We start from the raw sequence: 24,007 nt of genomic DNA on the forward strand, positions 1-24,007 counted from the left end.
GCCGGGGTTCTTCCATACATGGTTGTAAAAGCAACAAGCAATGGCTTTTCACAAGCCCTCCAAAAATTGACCCTTTTTTTTGGCAGATGCCTGCCGGGGTTCTTCCATACATGGTTGTAAAAGCAACAAGCAATGGCTTTTCACAAGCCCTCCAAAAATTGACCCTTTTTTTGGCAGATGCCTGCCGGGGTTCTTCCATACATGGATGTAAAAGCAACAAGCAATGACTTTTCACAAGCCCTCCAAAAATTGACCCTTTTTTTGGCAGATGCCTGCCGGGGTTCTTCCATACATGGTTGTAAAAGCAACAAGCAATGGCTTTTCACAAGCCCTCCAAAAATTGACCCTTTTTTTGGCAGATGCCTGCCGGGGTTCTTCCATACATGGACGTAAAAGCAACAAGCAATGGCTTTTCACAAGCCCTACAAAAATTGACCCTTTTTTTTGGCAGATGCCTGCCGGGGTTCTTCCATACATGGACGTAAAAGCAACAAGCAATGGCTTTTCACAAGCCCTCCAAAAATTGACCCTTTTTATTGGCAGATGCCTGCCGGGGTTCTTCCATACATGGATGTAAAAGCAACAAGCAATGGCTTTTCACAAGCCCTCCAAAAATTGACCCTTTTTTTGGCAGATACCTGCCGGGGTTCTTCCATACATGGACGTAAAAGCAACAAGCAATGACTTTTCACAAGCCCTCCAAAAATTGACACTTTTTTTGGCAGATGCCTGCCGGGGTTCTTCCATACATGGACGTAAAAGCAACAAGCAATGGCTTTTCACAAGCCCTCCAAAAATTGACCCTTTTTATTGGCAGATGCCTGCCGGGGTTCTTCCATACATGGATGTAAAAGCAACAAGCAATGGCTTTTCACAAGCCCTCCAAAAATTTACCCTTTTTTTGGCAGATACCTGCCGGGGTTCTTCCATACATGGACGTAAAAGCAACAAGCAATGACTTTTCACAAGCCCTCCAAAAATTGACACTTTTTTTGGCAGATGCCTGCCGGGGTTCTTCCATAGATGGATGTAAAAGCAACAAGCAATGGCTTTTCACAAGCCCTCCAAAAATTGACCCTTTTTTTTGGCAGATGCCTGCCGGGGTTCTTCCATAGATGGATGTAAAAGCAACAAGCAATGACTTTTCACAAGCCCTCCAAAAATTGACGCTTTTTTTGGCAGATGCCTGCCGGGGTTCTTCCATAGATGGATGTAAAAGCAACAAGCAATGACATTTCACAAGCCCTCCAAAAATTGACGCTTTTTTTGGCAGATGCCTGCCGGGGTTCTTCCATACATGGATGTAAAAGCAACAAGCAATGACTTTTCACAAGCCTTTACAAAAATTGACCCTTTTTTTTGGCAGATGCCTGCCGGGGTTCTTCCATACATGGATGTAAAAGCAACAAGCAATGGCTTTTCACAAGCCCTCCAAAAATTGACCCTTTTTTTGGCAGATACCTGCCGGGGTTCTTCCATAGATGGATGAAAAAGCAACAAGCAATGGCTTTTCACAAGCCCTCCAAAAATTGACCCTTTTTTTGGCAGATGCCTGCCGGGGTTCTTCCATACATGGATGTAAAAGCAACAAGCAATGGCTTTTCACAAGCCCTCCAAAAATTGACCCTTTTTATTGGCAGATGCCTGCCGGGGTTCTTCCATACATGGATGTAAAAGCAACAAGCAATGGCTTTTCACAAGCCCTCCAAAAATTGACGCTTTTTTTGGCAGATGCCAGCCGGGGTTCTTCCATACATGGATGTAAAAGCAACAAGCAATGACTTTTCACAAGCCCTCCAAAAAGTGACGCTTTTTTTGGCAGATGCCTGCCGGGGCTCTTCCATACATGGATGTAAAAGCAACAAGCAATGACTTTTTACAAGCCCTCCAAAAATTTTCGCTTTTTTTGGCAGATGCCTGCCGGGGTTCTTCCATAGATGGATGTAAAAGCAACAAGCAATGACATTTCTCAAGCCCTCCAAAAATTGACGCTTTTTTTGGCAGATGCCTGCCGGGGTTCTTCCATACATGGATGTAAAAGCAACAAGCAATGACTTTTCACAAGCCCTTCAAAAATTGACCCTTTTTTTTGGCAGATGCCTGCCGGGGTTCTTCCATACATGGATGTAAAAGCAACAAGCAATGACTTTTCACAAGCCCTCCAAAAATTGACTCTTTTTTTGGCAGATGCCTGGCGGGGTTCTTCCATAGATGGATGTAAAAGCAACAAGCAATGACTTTTCACAAGCCCTTCAAAAATTGACCCTTTTTTTGGCAGATGCCTGCCGGGGTTCTTCCATAGATGGATGTAAAAGCAACAAGCAATGGCTTTTCACAAGCCCTCCAAAAATTGACGCTTTTTTTGGCAGATGCCTGCCGGGGTTCTTCCATACATGGATGTAAAAGCAACAATCAATGACTTTTCACAAGCCCTCCAAAAATTTACCATTTTTATTGGCAGATGCCTGCCGGGGTTCTTCCATACATGGATGTAAAAGCAACAAGCAATGGCTTTTCACAAGCCCTCCAAAAATTGACCCTTTTTATTGGCAGATGCCTGCCGGGGTTCTTCCATACATGGTTGTAAAAGCAACAAGCAATGGCTTTTCACAAGCCCTCCAAAAATTGACCCTTTTTTTTGGCAGATGCCTGCCGGGGTTCTTCCATACATGGATGTAAAAGCAACAACCAATGGCTTTTCACAAGCCCTCCAAAAATTGATGCTTTTTTGGGCAGATGCCTGCCGGGGTTCTTCCATAGATGGATGTAAAAGCAACAAGCAATGACTTTTCACAAGCCCTCCAAAAATTGACCCTTTTTTTTGGCAGATGCCTGCCGGGGTTCTTCCATAAATGGATGTAAAAGCAACAAGCAATGGCTTTTCACAAGCCCTCCAAAAATTTACCCTTTTTTTGGCAGATGCCTGCCGGGGTTCTTCCATACATGGATGTAAAAGCAACAAGCAATGGCTTTTCACAAGCCCTCCAAAAATTGACGCTTTTTTTGGCAGATGCCTGCCGGGGTTCTTCCATAGATGGATGTAAAAGCAACAAGCAATGACTTTTCACAAGCCCTCAAAATATATACTCTTTTTATTGGCAGATACCTGCCGGGGTTCTTCCATACATGGATGTAAAAGCAACAAGCAATGACTTTTCACAAGCCCTCCAAAAATTGACCCTTTTTTTTGGCAGATGCCTGCCGGGGTTCTTCCATACATGGATGGAAAAGCAACAAGCAATGGCTTTTCACAAGCCCTCCAAAAATTTACGCTTTTTTTGGCAGATACCTGCCGGGGTTCTTTCATACATGGATGTAAAAGCAACAAGCAATTACTTTTTTTACAAGCCCTCCAAAAATGTACGCTTTTTTTGGCAAATGCCTGCCGGGGTTCTTCCATAGATGGATGTAAAAGCAACAAGCAATGACTTTTCACAAGCCCTCCAAAAATTGTCCCTTTTTTTTGGCAGATGCCTGCCGGGGTTCTTCCATACATGGATGTACAAGCAACAAGCAATGGCTTTTCACAAGCCCTCCAAAAATTGACCCTTTTTTTTGGCAGATGCCTGCCGGGGTTCTTCCATACATGGATGTAAAAGCAACAAGCAATGGCTTTTCACAAGCCCTCCAAAAATTGACGCTTTTTTTGGCAGATGCCTGCCGGGGTTCTTCCATACATGGATGTAAAAGCAACAAGCAATGACTTTTTACAAGCCCTCCAAAAATTGACGCTTTTTTTGGCAGATGCCTGCCGGGGTTCTTCCATAGATGGATGTAAAAGCAACAAGCAATGACATTTCACAAGCCCTCCAAAAATTGACGCTTTTTTTGGCAGATGCCTGCCGGGGTTCTTCCATACATGGATGTAAAAGCAACAAGCAATGACTTTTCACAAGCCCTTCAAAAATTGACCCTTTTTTTTGGCAAATGCCTGCCGGGGTTCTTCCATACATGGATGTAAAAGCAACAAGCAATGACTTTTCACAAGCCCTCCAAAAATTGACGCTTTTTTTGGCAGATGCCTGGCGGGGTTCTTCCATAGATGGATGTAAAAGCAACAAGCAATGACTTTTCACAAGCCCTTCAAAAATTGACCCTTTTTTTTGGCAGATGCCTGCCGGGGTTCTTCCATAGATGGATGTAAAAGCAACAAGCAATGACTTTTCACAAGCCCTCCAAAAATTGACCCTTTTTTTTGGCAGATGCCTGCCGGGGTTCTTCCATACATGGATGTAAAAGCAACAAGCAATGGCTTTTCACAAGCCCTCCAAAAATTGACGCTTTTTTTGGCAGATGCCTGCCGGGGTTCTTCCATACATGGATGTAAAAGCAACAATCAATGACTTTTCACAAGCCCTCCAAAAATTTACCATTTTTATTGGCAGATGCCTGCCGGGGTTCTTCCATACATGGATGTAAAAGCAACAAGCAATGGCTTTTCACAAGCCCTCCAAAAATTGACCCTTTTTATTGGCAGATGCCTGCCGGGGTTCTTCCATACATGGATGTAAAAGCAACAAGCAATGGCTTTTCACAAGCCCTCCAAAAATTGACGCTTTTTTTGGCAGATGCCTGCCGGGGTTCTTCCATAGATGGATGTAAAAGCAACAAGCAATGACTTTTCATAAGCCCTCCAAAAATTGACCCTTTTTTTTGGCAGATGCCTGCCGGGGTTCTTCCATAAATGGATGTAAAAGCAACAAGCAATGGCTTTTCACAAGCCCTCCAAAAATTTACGCTTTTTTTGGCAGATTCCTGCCGGGGTTCTTCCATAGATGGATGTAAAAGCAACAAGCAATGACTTTTCAAAAGCCCTCCAAAAATGTACTCTTTTTATTGGCAGATGCCTGCCGGGGTTCATCCATACATGGATGTAAAAGCAACAAGCAATGGCTTTTGACAAGCCCTCCAAATATTGACCCTTTTTTTTGGCAGATGCCTGCCGGGGTTCTTCCATACATGGATGTAAAAGCAACAAGCAATGGCTTTTGACAAGCCCTCCAAAAATTGACCCTTTTTATTGGCAGATGCCTGCCGGGGTTCTTCCATACATGGATGTAAAAGCAACAAGCAATGACTTTTCACAAGCCCTCCAAAAATTGACCCTTTTTTTTGGCAGATGCCTGCCGGGGTTCTTCCATACATGGATGTAAAAGCAACAAGCAATGGCTTTTCACAAGCCCTCCAAAATTTGAACCTTTTTTTGGCAGATGCCTGCCGGGGTTCTTCCATACATGGATGTAAAAGCAACAAGCAATGGCTTTTCACAAGCCCTCCAAAAATTGACGCTTTTTTTGGCAGATGCCTGCCGGGGTTCTTCCATAGATGGATGTAAAAGCAACAAGCAATGACTTTTCACAAGCCCTCCAAAAATTGACCCTTTTTTTTGGCAGATGCCTGCCAGGGTTCTTCCATACATGGATGTAAAAGCAACAAGCAATGGCTTTTCACAAGCCCTCCAAAAATTTACGCTTTTTTTGGCAGATTCCTGCCGGGGTTCTTCCATAGATGGATGTAAAAGCAGCAAGCAATGACTTTTCAAAAGCCCTCCAAAAATTTACTCTTTTTATTGGCAGATGCCTGCCGGGGTTCTTCCATACATGGATGTAAAAGCAACAAGCAATGGCTTTTGACAAGCCCTCCAAATATTGACCCTTTTTTTTGGCAGATGCCTGCCGGGGTTCTTCCATACATGGATGTAAAAGCAACAAGCAATGGCTTTTCACAAGCCCTCCAAAAATTGACCCTTTTTATTGACAGATGCCTGCCGGGGTTCTTCCATACATGGATGTAAAAGCAACAAGCAATGGCTTTTCACAAGCCCTCCAAAAATTGACCCTTTTTATTGGCAGATGCGTGCCGGGGTTCTTCCATACATGGATGTAAAAGCAACAAGCAATGGCTTTTCACAAGCCCTCCAAAAATTGACGCTTTTTTTGGCAGATGCCTGCCGGGGTTCTTCCATACATGGATGTAAAAGCAACAAGCAATGGCTTTTCACAAGCCCTCCAAAAATTGACCCTTTTTTTTGGCAGATGCGTGCCGGGGTTCTTCCATACATGGATGTAAAAGCAATAAGCAATGACTTTTCACAAGCCCTCCAAAAATTGACCCTTTTTTTTGGCAGATGCCTGCCGGGGTTCTTCCATACATGGATGTAAAAGCAACAAGCAATGGCTTTTCACAAGCCCTCCAAAAATTGACACTTTTTTGGGCAGATGCCTGCCGGGGTTCTTCCATACATGGATGTAAAAGCAACAAGCAATGACTTTTCACAAGCCCTCCAAAAATTGACCCTTTTTTTTGGCAGATGCCTGCCGGGGTTCTTACATACATGGATGTAAAAGCAACAAGCAATGACTTTTCACAAGCCCTCCAAAAATTGACCCTTTTTTTTGGCAGATGCCTGCCGGGGTTCTTCCATACATGGATGTAAAAGCAACAAGCAATGGCTTTTCACAAGCCCTCCAAAAATTGACCCTTTTTATTGGCAGATGCCTGCCGGGGTTCTTCCATACATGGATGTAAAAGCAACAAGCAATGGCTTTTCACAAGCCCTCCAAAAATTGACCCTTTTTATTGGCAGATGCCTGCCGGGGTTCTTCCATACATGGATGTAAAAGCAACAAGCAATGGCTTTTCACAAGCTCTCCAAAAATGTACGCTTTTTTTGGCAGATGCCTGCCGGGGTTCTTCCATAGATGGATGTAAAAGCAACAAGCAATGACATTTCAAAAGCCCTCCAAAAATGTTCTCTTTTTATTGGCAGATGCCTGCCGGGGTTCTTCCATACATGGATGTAAAAGCAACAAGCAATGACTTTTCACAAGCCCTCCAAAAATTGACCCTTTTTTTTGGCAGATGCCTGCCGGGGTTCTTCCATACATGGATGTAAAAGCAACAAGCAATGGCTTTTCACAAGCCCTCCAAAAATTTACCTTTTTTATTGGCAGATGCCTGCCGGGGTTCTTCCATACATGGATGTAAAAGCAACAAGCAATGGCTTTTCACAAGCCCTCCAAAAATTGACCCTTTTTATTGACAGATGCCTGCCGGGGTTCTTCCATAAATGGATGTAAAAGCAACAAGCAATGGCTTTTCACAAGCCCTCCAAAAATTGACCCTTTTTATTGGCAGATGCCTGCCGGGGTTCTTCCATACATGGATGTAAAAGCAACAAGCAATGGCTTTTCACAAGCCCTCCAAAAATTCACGCTTTTTTTGGCAGATGCCTGCCGGGGTTCTTCCATAGATTGATGTAAAAGCAACAAGCAATGTCTTTTCAAAAGCCCTCCAAAAATTTACTCTTTTTATTGGCAGATGCCTGCCGGGGTTCTTCCATACATGGATGTAAAAGCAACAAGCAATGGCTTTTCACAAGCCCTCCAAAAATTTACCTTTTTTATTGGCAGATGCCTGCCGGGGTTCTTCCATACATGGATGTAAAAGCAACAAGCAATGACTTTTCACAAGCCCTCCAAAAATTGACCCTTTTTTTTGGCAGATGCCTGCCGGGGTTCTTCCATACATGGATGTAAAAGCAACAAGCAATGGCTTTTCACAAGCCCTCCAAAAATGTACGCTTTTTTTGGCAGATGCCTGCCGGGGTTCTTCCATAGATGGATGTAAAAGCAACAAGCAATGACTTTTCACAAGCCGTCCAAAAATTTACTCTTTTTATTGGCAGATGCCTGCCGGGGTTCTTCCATACATGGATGTAAAAGCAACAAGCAATGACTTTTCACAAACCCTCCAAAAATTGACCCTTTTTATTGGCAGATGCCTGCCGGGGTTCTTCCATACATGGATGTAAAAGCAACAAGCAATGGCTTTTGACAAGCCCTCCAAAAATTGACACTTTTTATTGGCAGATGCCTGCCGGGGTTCTTCCATACATGGATGTAAAAGCAACAAGCAATGACTTTTCACAAGCCCTCCAAAAATTGACCCTTTTTTTTGGCAGATGCCTGCCGGGGTTCTTCCATACATGGATGTAAAAGCAACAAGCAATGGCTTTTCACAAGCCCTCCAAAAATTTACCTTTTTTATTGGCAGATGCCTGCCGGGGTTCTTCCATACATGGATGTAAAAGCAACAAGCAATGGCTTTTCACAAGCCCTCCAAAAATTGACCCTTTTTATTGACAGATGCCTGCCGGGGTTCTTCCATAAATGGATGTAAAAGCAACAAGCAATGGCTTTTCACAAGCCCTCCAAAAATGTACGCTTTTTTTGGCAGATGCCTGCCGGGGTTCTTCCATAGATGGATGTAAAAGCAACAAGCAATGTCTTTTCACAAGCCCTCCAAAAATTGACGCTTTTTTTGGCAGATGCCTGCCGGGGTTCTTCCATAGATGGATGTAAAAGCAACAAGCAATGGCTTTTCACAACCCCTTCAAAAAATTTACTCTTTTTATTGGTAGATGCCTGCCGGGGTTCTTCCATACATGGATGTAAAAGCAACAAGCAATGGCTTTTCACAAGCCCTCCAAAAATTGACGCTTTTTTTGGCAGATGCCTGCCGGGGTTCTTCCATAGATGGATGTAAAAGCAACAAGCAATGACTTTTCACAAGCCCTCCAAAAATTGACCCTTTTTTTTGGCAGATGCCTGCCGGGGTTCTTCCATAGATGGATGTAAAAGCAACAAGCAATGGCTTTTCACAAGCCCTCCAAAAATTTACTCTTTTTATTGGCAGATGCCTGCCGGGGTTCTTCCATACATAGATGTAAAAGCAACAAGCAATGGCTTTTCACAAGCCCTCCAAAAATTGACCCTTTTTTTGGCAGATGCCTGCCGGGGTTCTTCCATACATGGATGTAAAAGCAACAAGCAATGACTTTTCAAAAGCCCTCCAAAAATTTACTCTTTTTATTGGCAGATGCCTGCCGGGGTTCTTCCATACATGGATGTAAAAGCAACAAGCAATGGCTTTTCACAAGCCCTCCAAAAATTGACCCTTTTTTTGGCAGATGCCTGCCGGGGTTCTTCCATAGATGGATGTAAAAGCAACAAGCAATGACTTTTCACAAGCCCTCCAAATATTGACCCTTTTTATTGGCAGATGCCTGCCGGGGTTCTTCCATAGATGGATGTAAAAGCAACAAGCAATGGCTTTTCACAAGCCCTCCAAAAATTTACCCTTTTTTTTGGCAGATGCCTGCCGGGGTTCTTCCATACATGGATGTAAAAGCAACAAGCAATGGCTTTTCACAAGCCCTCCAAAAATTTACTCTTTTTATTGGCAGATGCCTGCCGGGGTTCTTCCATACATGGATGTAAAAGCAACAAGCAATGGCTTTTCACAAGCCCTCCAAAAATTGACCCTTTTTATTGGCAGATGCCTGCCGGGGTTCTTCCATACATGGATGTAAAAGCAACAAGCAATGGCTTTTGACAAGCCCTCCAAAAATTGACACTTTTTATTGGCAGATGCCTGCCGGGGTTCTTCAATACATGGATGTAAAAGCAACAAGCAATGACTTTTCACAAGCCCTCCAAAAATTGACCCTTTTTATTGGCAGATGCCTGCCGGGGTTCTTCCATAGATGGATGTAAAAGCAACAAGCAATGACTTTTCACAAGCCCTCCAAAAATTGACCCTTTTTTTTGGCAGATGCCTGCCGGGGTTCTTCCATACATGGATGTAAAAGCAACAAGCAATGGCTTTTCACAAGCCCTCCAAAAATTTACTCTTTTTATTGGCAGATGCCTGCCGGGGTTCTTCCATACATAGATGTAAAAGCAACAAGCAATGGCTTTTCACAAGCCCTCCAAAAATTGACCCTTTTTTTGGCAGATGCCTGCCGGGGTTCTTCCATACATGGATGTAAAAGCAACAAGCAATGACTTTTCAAAAGCCCTCCAAAAATGTACTCTTTTTATTGGCAGATGCCTGCCGGGGTTCTTCCATACATGGATGTAAAAGCAACAAGCAATGGCTTTTCACAAGCCCTCCAAAAATTGACCCTTTTTTTGGCAGATGCCTGCCGGGGTTCTTCCATAGATGGATGTAAAAGCAACAAGCAATGACTTTTCACAAGCCCTCCAAATATTGACCCTTTTTATTGGCAGATGCCTGCCGGGGTTCTTCCATAAATGGATGTAAAAGCAACAAGCAATGACTTTTCACAAGCCCTCCAAAAATTTACTCTTTTTATTGGCAGATGCCTGCCGGGGTTCTTCCATAGATGGATGTAAAAGCAACAAGCAATGACTTTTCAAAAGCCCTCCACAAATTTACCCTTTTTTTGGCAGATGCCTGCCGGGGTTCTTCCATAGATGGATGTAAAAGCAACAAGCAATGACTTTTCACAAGCCCTCCAAATATTGACCCTTTTTATTGGCAGATGCCTGCCGGGGTTCTTCCATAAATGGATGTAAAAGCAACAAGCAATGACTTTTCACAAGCCCTCCAAAAATTTACTCTTTTTATTGGCAGATGCCTGCCGGGGTTCTTCCATAGATGGATGTAAAAGCAACAAGCAATGACTTTTCACAAGCCCTCCAAAAATTGACGCTTTTTTTGGCAGATGCCTGCCGGGGTTCTTCCATACATGGATTTAAAAGCAACAAGCAATGGCTTTTCACAAGCCCTCCAAAAATTTACCTTTTTTATTGGCAGATGCCTGCCGGGGTTCTTCCATACATGGATGTAAAAGCAACAAGCAATGGCTTTTCACAAGCACTCCAAAAATTGACCATTTTTATTGACAGATGCCTGCCGGGGTTCTTCCATAAATGGATGTAAAAGCAACAAGCAATGGCTTTTCACAAGCCCTCCAAAAATTGACCCTTTTTTTGGCAGATGCCTGCCGGGGTTCTTCCATACATGGATGTAAAAGCAACAAGCAATGGCTTTTCACAAGCCCTCCAAAAATGTACGCTTTTTTTGGCAGATGCCTGCCGGGGTTCTTCCATAGATGGATGTAAAAGCAACAAGCAATGGCTTTTCACAAGCCCTCCAAAAATTGACGCTTTTTTTGGCAGATGCCTGCCGGGGTTCTTCCATAGATGGATGTAAAAGCAACAAGCAATGGCTTTTCACAAGCCCTCCAAAAATTGACCCTTTTTTTTGGCAGATGCCTGCCGGGGTTCTTCCATACATGGATGTAAAAGCAACAAGGAATGGCTTTTCACAAGCCCTCCAAAAAATTGACCCTTTTTTTTGGCAGATGCCTGCCGGGGTTCTTCCATAGATGGATGTAAAAGCAACAAGCAATGACTTTTCACAAGCCCTCCAAAAATTGACCCTTTTTTTTGGCAGATGCCTGCCGGGGTTCTTCCATACATGGATGTAAAAGCAACAAGGAATGGCTTTTCACAAGCCCTCCAAAAATTGACCCTTTTTTTTGGCAGATGCCTGCTGGGGTTCTTCCATACATGGATGTAAAAGCAACAAGCAATGACTTTTCACAAGCCCTCCAAAAAATTGACCCTTTTTATTGGCAGATGCCTGCCGGGGTTCTTCCATACATGGATGTAAAAGCAACAAGCAATGACTTTTCACAAGCCCTCCAAAAATTGATGCTTTATTTTGGCAGATGCCTGCCGGGGTTCTTCCATACATGGATGTAAAAGCAACAAGCAATGGCTTTTCACAAGCCCTCCAAAAATTGACCCTTTTTTTGGCAGATGCCTGCCGGGGTTCTTCCATACATGGATGTAAAAGCAACAAGCAATGGCTTTTCACAAGCCCTCCAAAAATTGACACTTTTTTTGGCAGATGCCTGCCGGGGTTCTTCCTTACATGGATGTAAAAGCAACAAGCAATGACTTTTCACAAGCCCTCCAAAAATTGACCCTTTTTTTTGGCAGAAGCCTGCCGGGGTTCTTCCATACATGGATGTAAAAGCAACAAGCAATGGCTTTTCACAAGCTCTCCAAAAATTGACCTTTTTTATTGGCAGATGCCTGCCGGGGTTCTTCCATACATGGATGTAAAAGCAACAAGCAATGGCTTTTCACAAGCCCTCCAAAAATTGACCTTTTTTATTGGCAGATGCCTGCCGGGGTTCTTCCATACATGGATGTAAAAGCAACAAGCAATGGCTTTTCACAAGCCCTCCAAAAATTGACCCTTTTTTTGGCAGATGCCTGCCGGGGTTCTTCCATAGATGGATGTAAAAGCAACAAGCAATGAATTTTCACAAGCCCTCCAAAAATTTACCCTTTTTTTGGCAGATGCCTGCCGGGGTTCTTCCATAGATGGATGTAAAAGCAGCAAGCAATGGCTTTTCACAAGCCCTCCAAAAATTTACCCTTTTTTTTGGCAGATGCCTGCCGGGGTTCTTCCATACATGGATGTAAAAGCAACAAGCAATGGCTTTTCACAAGCCCTCCAAAAATTGATGCTTTTTTTGGAAGATGCCTGCCGGGGTTCTTCCATAGATGGATGTAAAAGCAACAAGCAATGGCTTTTGACAAGCCCTCCAAAAATTTACCCTTTTTATTGGCAGATGCCTGCCGGGGTTCTTCCATACATGGATGTAAAAGCAACAAGCAATGGCTTTTCACAAGCCCTCCAAAAATTTACTCTTTTTTTTGGCAGATGCCTGCCGGGGTTCTTCCATACATGGATGTAAAAGCAACAAGCAATGACTTTTCACAAGCCCTCCAAAAATTGACCCTTTTTTTGGCAGATGCCTGCCGGGGTTCTTCCATAGATGGATGTAAAAGCAACAAGCAATGGCTTTTGACAAGCCCTCCAAAAATTGACACTTTTTTTGGCAGATGCCTGCCGGGGTTCTTCCTTACATGGATGTAAAAGCAACAAGCAATGGCTTTTCACAAGCCCTCCAAAAATTGACCCTTTTTTTGGCAGATGCCTGCCGGGGTTCTTCCATACATGGATGTAAAAGCAACAAGCAATGGCTTTTCACAAGCCCTCCAAAAATTGACGCTTTTTTTGGCAGATGCCTGCCGGGGTTCTTCCATAGATGGAAGTAAAAGCAACAAGCAATGACTTTTCACAAGCCCTCCAAAAATTTACCCTTTTTTCGGCAGATGCCTGCCGGGGTTCTTCCATAGATGGATGTAAAAGCAACAAGCAATGACTTTTCACAAGCCCTCCAAAAATTTACCCTTTTTTTTGGCAGATGCCTGCCGGGGTTCTTCCATACATGGATGTAAATGCAACAAGCAATGGCTTTTGACAAGCCCTCCAAAAACTGACACTTTTTTTGGCAGATGCCTGCCGGGGTTCTTCCATACATAGATGTAAAAGCAACAAGCAATGGCTTTTCACAAGCCCTCCAAAAATGTACGCTTTTTTTGGCAGATGCCTGCCGGGGTTCTTCCATACATGGATGTAAAAGCAACAAGCAATGGCTTTTCACAAGCCCTCCAAAAATTGACCCTTTTTTTTGGCAGATGCCTGCCGGGGTTCTTCCATACATGGATGTAAAAGCAACAAGCAATGGCTTTTCACAAGCCCTCCAAAAATTTCCTCTTTTTATTGGCAGATGCCTGCCGGGGTTCTTCCATACATGGATGTAAAAGCAACAAGCAATGGCTTTTCACAAGCCCTCCAAAAATTGACCCTTTTTTTGGCAGATGCCTGCCGGGGTTCTTCCATACATGGATGTAAAAGCAACAAGCAATGGCTTTTCACAAGCCCTCCAAAAATTGACCCTTTTTATTGGCAGATACCTGCCGGGGTTCTTCCATACATGGATGTAAAAGCAACAAGCAATGGATTTTGACAAGCCCTCCAAAAATTGACCCTTTTTTTTGGCAGATGCCTGCCGGGGTTCTTCCATACATGGATGTAAAAGCAACAAGCAATGGCTTTTCACAAGCCCTCCAAAAATTGTCATTTTTTATTGGCAGATGCCTGCCGGGGTTCTTCCATACATGGATGTAAAAGCAACAAGCAATGGCTTTTGACAAGCCCTTCAAAAATTGACCCTTTTTATTGGCAGATGCCTGCCGGGGTTCTTCCATACATGGATGTAAAAGCAACAAGCAACGGCTTTTCACAAGCTCTCCAAAAATTGACCTTTTTTATTGGCAGATGCCTGCCGGGGTTCTTCCATACATGGATGTAAAAGCATCAAGCAATGGCTTTTCACAAGCCCTCCAAAAATTGACCCTTTTTTTTGGCAGATGCCTGACGGGGTTCTTCCATACATGGATGTAAAAGCAGCAAGCAATGACTTTTCACAAGCCCTCAAAAATTGACCCTTTTTTTTGGCAGATGCCTGCCGGGGTTCTTCCATAGATGGATGTAAAAGCAACAAGCAATGACTTTTCACAAGCCCTCCAAAAATTGACCCTTTTTTTTGGCAGATGCCTGCCGGGGTTCTTCCATACATGGATGTAAAAGCAACAACCAATGGCTTTTCACAAGCCCTCCAAAAATTGACGCTTTTTTTGGCAGATGCCTGCCGGGGTTCTTCCATACATGGATGTAAAAGCAACAAGCAATGACTTTTCACAAGCCCTCCAAAAATTGACCCTTTTTTTTGGCAGATGCCTGCCGGGGTTCTTCCATACATGGATGTAAAAGCAACAAGCAATGGCTTTTCACAAGCCCTCCAAAAATTGACGCTTTTTCTGGCAGATGCCTGCCGGGGTTCTTCCATACATGGATGTAAAAGCAACAAGCAATGACTTTTCACAAGCCCTCCAAAAATTGACCCTTTTTTTTGGCAGATGCCTGCCGGGGTTCTTCCATACATGGATGTAAAAGCAACAAGCAATGGCTTTTCACAAGCCCTCCAAAAATTGACGCTTTTTTTGGCAGATGCCTGCCGGGGTTCTTCCATACATGGATGTAAAAGCAACAAGCAATGACTTTTCACAAGCCCTCCAAAAATTGACCCTTTTTTTTGACAGATGCCTGCCGGGGTTCTTCCATACATGGATGTAAAAGCAACAAGCAATGACTTTTCACAAGCCCTCCAAAAATTGACCCTTTTTTTTGGCAGATGCCTGCCGGGGTTCTTCCATACATGGATGTAAAAGCAACAACCAATGGCTTTTCACAAGCCCTCCAAAAATTGACGCTTTTTTTGGCAGATGCCTGCCGGGGTTCTTCCATACATGGATGTAAAAGCAACAAGCAATGACTTTTCACAAGCCCTCCAAAAATTGACCCTTTTTTTTGGCAGATGCCTGCCGGGGTTCTTCCATACATGGATGTAAAAGCAACAAGCAATGGCTTTTCACAAGCCCTCCAAAAATTGACGCTTTTTTTGGCAGATGCCTGCCGGGGTTCTTCCATACATGGATGTAAAAGCAACAAGCAATGACTTTTCACAAGCCCTCCAAAAATTGACCCTTTTTTTTGACAGATGCCTGCCGGGGTTCTTCCATACATGGATGTAAAAGCAACAAGCAATGGCTTTTCACAAGCCCTCCAAAAATTTATGCTTTTTTTGGCAGATGCCTGCCGGGGTTCTTCCATAGATGGATGTAAAAGCAACAAGCAATGACTTTTCACAAGCCCTGCAAAAATTGACCCTTTTTTTTGGCAGATGCCTGCCGGGGTTCTTCCATACATGGATGTAAAAGCAACAAGCAATGGCTTTTCACAAGCCCTCCAAAAATTGACGCTTTTTTTGGCAGATGCCTGCCGGGGTTCTTCCATAAATGGATGTAAAAGCAACAAGCAATGGCTTTTCACAAGCCCTCCACAAATTTACTTTTTTTATTGGCAGATACCTGTCGGGGTTCTTCCAGACATGGATGTAAAAGCAACAAGCAATGACTTTTCACAAGCCCTCCAAAAATTGACCCTTTTTTTTAGCAGATGCCTGCCGGGGTTCTTCCATACATGGATGTAAAAGCAACAAGCAATGGCTTTTCACAAGCCCTCCAAAAATTGACGCTTTTTTTGGCAGATGCCTGCCGGGGTTCTTCCATAAATGGATGTAAAAGCAACAAGAAATGGCTTTTCACAAGCCCTCCACAAATTTACTCTTTTTATTGGCAGATGCCTGCCGGGGTTCTTCCATACATAGATGTAAAAGCAACAAGCAATGGCTTTTCACAAGCCCTCCAAAAATTGACGCTTTTTTTGGCAGATGCCTGCCGGGGTTCTTCCATAGATGGATGTAAAAGCAACAAGCAATGACTTTTCACAAGCCCTCCAAAAATTGACGCTTTTTTTGGCAGATGCCTGCCGGGGTTCTTCCATACATGGATGTAAAAGCAACAAGCAATGACTTTTCACAAGCCCTCCAAAAATTTACCCTTTTTTTTGGCAGATGCCTGCCGGGGTTCTTCCATACATGGATGTAAAAGCAACAAGCAATGACTTTTCACAAGCCCTCCAAAAATTGACCCTTTTTTTTGACAGATGCCTGCCGGGGTTCTTCCATACATGGATGTAAAAGCAACAAGCAATGGCTTTTCACAAGCCCTCCAAAAATTTATGCTTTTTTTGGCAGATGCCTGCCGGGGTTCTTCCATAGATGGATGTAAAAGCAACAAGCAATGACTTTTCACAAGCCCTGCAAAAATTGACCCTTTTTTTTGGCAGATGCCTGCCGGGGTTCTTCCATACATGGATGTAAAAGCAACAAGCAATGGCTTTTCACAAGCCCTCCAAAAATTGACGCTTTTTTTGGCAGATGCCTGCCGGGGTTCTTCCATAAATGGATGTAAAAGCAACAAGCAATGGCTTTTCACAAGCCCTCCACAAATTTACTTTTTTTATTGGCAGATACCTGCCGGGGTTCTTCCAGACATGGATGTAAAAGCAACAAGCAATGACTTTTCACAAGCCCTCCAAAAATTGACCCTTTTTTTTAGCAGATGCCTGCCGGGGTTCTTCCATACATGGATGTAAAAGCAACAAGCAATGGCTTTTCACAAGCCCTCCAAAAATTGACGCTTTTTTTGGCAGATGCCTGCCGGGGTTCTTCCATAAATGGATGTAAAAGCAACAAGAAATGGCTTTTCACAAGCCCTCCACAAATTTACTCTTTTTATTGGCAGATGCCTGCCGGGGTTCTTCCATACATAGATGTAAAAGCAACAAGCAATGGCTTTTCACAAGCCCTCCAAAAATTGACGCTTTTTTTGGCAGATGCCTGCCGGGGTTCTTCCATAGATGGATGTAAAAGCAACAAGCAATGACTTTTCACAAGCCCTCCAAAAATTGACGCTTTTTTTGGCAGATGCCTGCCGGGGTTCTTCCATACATGGATGTAAAAGCAACAAGCAATGACTTTTCACAAGCCCTCCAAAAATGTACCCTTTTTTTTGGCAGATGCCTGCCGGGGTTCTTCCATACATGGATGTAAAAGCAACAAGCAATGACTTTTCACAAGCCCTCCAAAAATTTACCCTTTTTTTTGGCAGATGCCTGCCGGGGTTCTTCCATACATGGATGTAAAAGCAACAAGCAATGGCTTTTCACAAGCCCTCCAAAAATTTACCCTTTTTATTGGCAGATGCCTGCCGGGGTTCTTCCATACATGGATGTAAAAGCAACAAGCAATGGCTTTTCACAAGCCCTCCAAAAATTGACCCTTTTTTTTGGCCGATGCCTGCCGGGGTTCTTCCATACATAGATGTAAAAGCATTAAAGCAACAAGCAATGGCTTTTCACAAGCCCTCCAAAAATTGACCCATTTTCTTGGCAGATGCGGCTTGCTCTCTGAGGAGTGAGGAGGTGCTTTGGTTTTGGGTGTGGTGCTTTTTGTATATACCTTCCCAGGGACTCTGCTTTATTACCTGCCCAGGTTTGTTACACCTGTCTGGGCTTGCAGAGTGCCCTGAGGGGGGCTCCATCCGGAGATGGAGTCCCGGTCCTCCACCCTCCGGAGTAGGCCGGTGGGGGGTGGAGGGACATCCCAGCCGGCTGGGAAAGTGGAGCCAGCCCTGGGGGAGAGAAGGTCATCTCGGGGCTGCAGCAATGTGGCCTCGTCACCCCCCAGGGCTGGGGCATCGCAGCATGCTGCAAAGAGAGCAGAGGCGATGGAGCACTCTCCAGGAGAGGGACCAGCAAGATCGGGCCCGGAAGACCATGGCTGCAGGGACCCCGCGGAGTGGGGGTCACTGAGGCCGGGAGAGGAGGCTACCACTTTTGGCTCCCGCCTGGTGGCCCACCTCGAGGAGTATAAAGACCTGGGTAGGTCCCTGCAGCGCCTCCGTGGAGAGCTAGCGGTAGCCCGGCAGAGGGTAGCGAAATCCTCTGGCGGCAGGAGAGCCAAGTTTTTGGCGCAGGTCCGCTCCCTGCTCCGGGAGGTGAAGGAAGTGGAGGAGAGGAGAGCGACCATCCTAAAAGGAGGAGGCGTTTTCGCTGAAAAGTTAAAAAATGAGGACCGTTTTACGGAAATGGCGGTTAGAGGAAGCGGTCAAGGAACCTCGGCAGCAAGCATGGAAGCTGCCATGGAGGAAACCCCTGTCGAGCCGGTGCCTGTCCCAGCACGGGAGGAGTCGGACGCAGAGGCGCCGCGCGAGTCGGGGGATTTAACGGCAAGGACTATTTCACCGAATATGGTACGTTTACCGGGGAGCAGCTCCGGGTCAGAGGAGGAGCACCCCCCCGGTCTACTGACACAGATCTGCGACCAGGAATCCCCTGTGTCGCTGGAGGGGTTCAGTTTCGGCTCGGAGCTGCCCCCAGAGGAAGAGGAAAAAAGTGCAGCAGCAGAGAAACGGAGGAAGAAAAAGATGCGGCAGAAGCTGAGAGAGGAGAGGCGGCTGAAAGAGGTGAGACTCGTGTATGTCCATGGGTCTCCCCTGCACTCCGGGTCACAAGAGATTCTGGTTCGGAGTGCAGAACCCGCAAACCCCCCAGCCCCGGCTCCTGCAGTGGGGTCGGGGCGGGAAAGCGGGAAGATCGCAGCGAGGACGGGCAAAATGGCGCCGGACGGCGCTCGCTGTGAAGTGGGCGGCACTGGCGGCCAGAGCGCAGCAGGGGGCGTGGTCCCAGAGCAGGCTGACGGCGAGCCCCGGAGACCGGTGCTTGGCGTGAGCCGAGTATCGGAGGAGGAGGCGGACCGGAAGTCAGCGGCGGCGCGGTCCCGTGGATCGGGTGCCTGTAACGTGGCCGGTCCTGTCACACCGCGACCGGTCAGCGTAATAGGTCTGCAGGCACCCGATGCCTCGGATAAGGGCGGAGCCAAAGCCTCTGGCAGAGGCGGAGCCAGTCACTCCGGAGTGGAGGAGGGGAGTGGCTTGGCAAATGTAAATCCAGAGTTGCTGCTGAAAAGCAGCTCAGAAATTAAAGTGACAGTACCAGTAAATGAAAAGTGTAAAATAAAAGTTAATGAAGAGCGTAAAATAAAAATGAATGAAGAAGGTAAAGAAAAGAGCAATGATGTAAATAAAGAGGTGATTAATGAAGTAAATAGTGATGTAAATAGAGAAGTGTCTTTTCCTGCTCTGGCAAGTGATATGGACACCGATGATGCGGAGGGTTGTTTGGAGGTGCCGCTTATGTCATCTGGCGGCCCCTCCGTAGCTGCACCTGATGATGCAGAGGTGGGAGTTGGAGTCAGGGCAGGGAAAGCGAGTGAAAAGAAAAAAAATGTTGAGCCTGGCTTGGCCAAGGGAATGACAGGGTTGCGAGAGAAAGTGTCAGCCGGAAATGTGGGAGGGCCTGGTGCTCCTCTTCCCAGTGCCCCAAGCAGGACTTATGCCGGGGTAGTGGGGGGGGGGACCACCAGCCCACCCACCCTCGTCCTCCGGCCCTGGGGAAGGTCACTTGCAACAGCGCCTCCTGCAGGCCTTAAGGGAGGGGAAGCAGTCCCTGACTGTAGGGGGTGTGCAGAGGGACCTATCATTTTGGATAGATAGGTACGGGTTGGAGGCCTTCCGAGAGAAAAGAGGAGATCAGTGGTCGCTCCCGACAACCGGGCAGGCTGTGGTCAGGAGGAATGTGGTCCGTCTCCGGTGGCGTGGCAATGAGATCTGTCCCCCCAGGAAAACGGTGGTGGAGCTGCTGCTGGGGATGGGCTTCAGGGCACGTGACATCTTTGCCCTGATACACCCTCATGGCTCAGCTGAGTTCGACATCAGCTTTGTTCAACCAGGAGGCCTGGAGGTCTTCTGGGGGAATTATGAGCTGGTGAAGGACGAGCCCGGCTGGCGGGATTTTGCTGCACAAGCGATATCCCGCCAGAATGGTCTCAAGAAGGTGACCGTTCTCACCCGTAACGAGTCACTTTCTTGCATTGACATCATGACCTGGTTAAGTCGTTTTGGAGAGGTGGCGGAGATGCCCAGGAAGAATCTGGATGAGTTTGGAATCTGGTCAGGGGCCTGGACGTTTATGGTTAAACTTAGGCGTCTGGGGCAAACTGTGTCCCACATTCCATCCTCTGCTTTCCTTGGGAGGGATCGCATCCTGGTCTTCTACCAGGGCCAGCCGAGGCTGTGTCACCGGTGTGGCGACCCCTCACACTTGAGCGCAGGCTGCACGGTGCAGAAGTGCGCTCATTGTGGGGGGGTAGGTCATCTGGCCGCATCGTGTGACCAGATTAGGTGTCACCTGTGTGGTGACTTAGGTCACCCATTCAGTAGGTGTCCTCGCTCCGTGGTCAATGTTGTCGCCAAGCCTGCAGGAGAAGAAAGTGGGGTGGCTCCTGTGGGTGAGGGGGCATGCAGAGACGGCGGGGCAAAAGGGCAAGTGAAGATATCAAGGAGAGGGCTCCAGCCTTCCTACCATCGAAGGCTGGAGAAAAGGCAAAAGGAGAGGGAGCTGAGGGAAGCCCAGGCAACTGGGCGGACCTCTGGCCTGAACCCGGAGCCTGCCCTGGAGACGGATGCCCTTGGGGACACTGAATTGGATGAGGAGGTCAGGAGGATCCAGAGGGAGCAAGCGGCTGAGGACTCTCAATCCTCCCAATATGAAAGTGTTGGTGAGGAAGAGAGGGTACAGCCTAAAAAAACACCTGGGACACAGGGCAAGATCTTGAGCGGGCCAAAGTCATCTGGCCATGCCCCGGCCACGGAAGGCAACATCTGCACCCCTCTGGTGCTCTCCCCCAACCGCTACCAAGCCCTCATGGATTTTCCAGCTCTTCAGCAAAGTGAAGAGGAGGGTGAGGTAGGGGTCTCAGAGGGCGCCGGACCCCTTCACCCGAGAGGTACAAAGGCCTCTGGGGCAGGGGTCAACCTGGGGCAGGGGGACGAGGATGGGAGTGTGAGTGAGGGGGGGAGGTCCGCCAGGAGGGGATGGACTCCACCACCTCCAAAAAACGTGCTAAGAAAGGGAGAGAGTCTGGGGGGTCCTCCTCAGACCATGACAGGGGTGGGAAGAAGAAAGCAATCTAATTTTATCATCCAGGATGGCGGTACCCACACCGTTGACGCTGGCTTCCATTAATGTCGCCAGCATTAAGTCAGATATGGCTAAATTTATGGCCTTTGATTTTCTCAGCCGAGTTGAAGCTGACATTTTGTTTTTGCAAGAGACCAGGCTGTCACTTTTGGCAGACGTCGTAAAAGCCAGGAGGGATTGGCGACGCGGGCCCTCCTACTGGTCTCTTGCGGCCGAGCCATATAGCGGTGTGGCGGTTCTTTTCACCGCACCGGTAAAATGCTGACGGATGATAGAATTAGAAATGGGAAGGTGCCTGATTTTAGATGTTCTCATAAAGGGACAAGAATTGCGATTAATCAACATCTATGGTCCCCAAACTAAGTGGGACCGGAAAAGTCTCTTTATGAGGATTAAGCCTTTCCTTTTTTCTAGGCGACAGGTCATCTTTGGAGGGGATTTTAACACTGTCGTTAGACCCCGCGATAGAGGAGGTTCCATAGAGAGACTGGCCTACGATAGTATAGCCTTAAATAGCATAGCTAGCGAGGCTCGCCTGGTGGATATCCACATCAGGCATACCCCAGGTCACCCCGGGTTCACCTATCAAAGAGGAAGCTGTAGGTCTAGGATAGATAGGTTTTTTTTGAAGGAGGAAGCCATCTCTTCACCAGTGTCCGTTGTTGAGGTGGAATTCTCCGACCACTGTATGATTTTGTTTTCTCTGAACATTGCAGAATCCCTTCGGATGGGTCGAGGTATATGGAGGCTGAATTCTACTCTCCTGGAAAAAGCGGAAATAAGACAGGCCTTTGAAGATTTTCTCCAGGGCCAGGTACCTTTGTTGGATCTAGGTGGCACTAAGTCTGAGTGGTGGGAGTTGTTTAAATATCGGGTGTCAGGATTTTTCCGCCGGCTTTCAGGCCTCAGGTCCATGAGCAGGTACCGCCTGTATCAGGAGCTGAGGAGGAAACTCGAACATCTGGTCTCGGACGGAGGTAGCCAGGAGGAGATCTCCGGGGTGAAAGCGTTGCTCAAGAGGTGTCAGTATGATAGGCACGCATCTTTGGTTCTTGAAAGGGATTTCGGGAGGTACCGCTCGCCCGACCCCTACAGGAACTGTAAGATGTCAGTGAGTCGTAAAATAGTGACAGGACTAATAGACAGTACAGGGTCCCTGAGGAGATCCAAGTCAGGGATTCTGGAGGTCGTTAGATCCTTCTACTCTCACCTTTTGGGTAGGCAGGATCCAGACCGGGAGGAGATGTCGGCTTTCCTGGCTGAAACTATCCCTGAGCCGGGAGAGGACTCCTCCCTTAATGTTTTGATGGATCCAATCAAAGAAGAGGAAGTAATGCTGGCGATTGACGGACTAGGTCTGAAAAAATCGCCAGGGCCGGATGGCTTAACATCCGAGTTCTATAAGACCTTTAAAGGAACCCTAGTTCCTCTCTTGACAGCGGTATTTAATGAGTGTCTATCCTCGGGCACTCTGCCAAAGTCAATGAGGAGGTCAGCTTTGATTGTTCTATCAAAGGGTAAGGATTCGACCCGTATTGAGAATTGGCGTCCCATAGCGCTCCTCAATACGGACAGAAAGGTTCTCGCAAAGGTGCTGTTTAATCGGTTGGTGAAATTTGCACCCCGGCTTATTTCGCCGGTCCAGCATTGTTCCGTTCCAGGCCGCAGCACTTTTAGTGCTGTCCTCAGTGTCAGAGAGGCAGTGGAGCGGGGAAATTCTGGCCAGTGGAAGGGGTACATCCTGTCCTTGGACCAGGCCAAAGCGTTTGACCGAGTGAGTCATGAGTATCTATGGTCGGTCCTTCTGAGGTATGGTCTGCCGGGAGGGTTTGTCAATTGGCTCCAGACCTTATACACTGGGGCAGAGACTTTCGCGCTGGTTAACGGTTGGGTTGGAACCCCCTTTGAGGTTGGGTCTGGTGTCCGCCAGGGCTGTCCTCTGAGTCCCCTGCTATATGTGTTTGCGATTGACCCTTTTTTAAGAAGAGTTGACCGTGGACCATTGGCGGGGATCGGGGTCGGCTTGGAAGGGCCGGAAGCCACTCAGAGGGTGGTTGCATACGCGGATGACGTCTCCATTTTCGTCTCCTCTCAAGGGGAGGCGGAGTGGGTGATGTCAGAAGTGGAATGCTACTCACGGGCATCTGGGTCCAAGGTTAACCGTGACAAGTGCGTGAGTCTCTGGCTGGGAGGAGGAGATCCCAGTTTTGGTCTCCTGGACACCCTTCCAGAGCCTCAGGGGTCTGCAAAGATCTTAGGAGTGGAATTTGGCCCGGGTGATTATCCCAAGAAAAACTGGGATGACAGGCTAAAGTTAGTTGCCCAGAAGGTCGGCCAATGGAAGGGTTGGTCCTTAACCCTTAGAGAAAGGGTTCACTTGGCCAAAGCTTACCTGGTGCACATGTTGCTCTACCTCGGCAGTGTGTGCATCTTGCCAGAACCTCTCTGGGCTCGGGTCTATAGCCTGTTCTTCCAACTGTTATGGGGGAACAGGCTCAACCTAATTAAGAGAGAAGTTACGTATCTACCAAGGAAACTAGGAGGGTTAGGTATGGTTAACCCAGTGGTGTTCCTAGTGAACACCTTTGTTAAGATCAATATGGCAAACCTCTGGCAAGAGAGGGCTCCTTGGTGGATTCTCTCCTACAGGGAGTGGTTTCAGCCCTTCTTCCAGGAATGGGAGAGAGGAGGCCAAGTGAAAGACCTGCGTACACCCCATGGACATCTCCCAGCTTATGCCGCCCTGGTCTTGAAGATGGTACGCCGG

Source organism: Rhinoderma darwinii, unplaced genomic scaffold, assembly GCF_050947455.1.
Source record: "Rhinoderma darwinii isolate aRhiDar2 unplaced genomic scaffold, aRhiDar2.hap1 Scaffold_94, whole genome shotgun sequence".
NCBI classification, from domain to species: domain Eukaryota; kingdom Metazoa; phylum Chordata; class Amphibia; order Anura; family Rhinodermatidae; genus Rhinoderma; species Rhinoderma darwinii.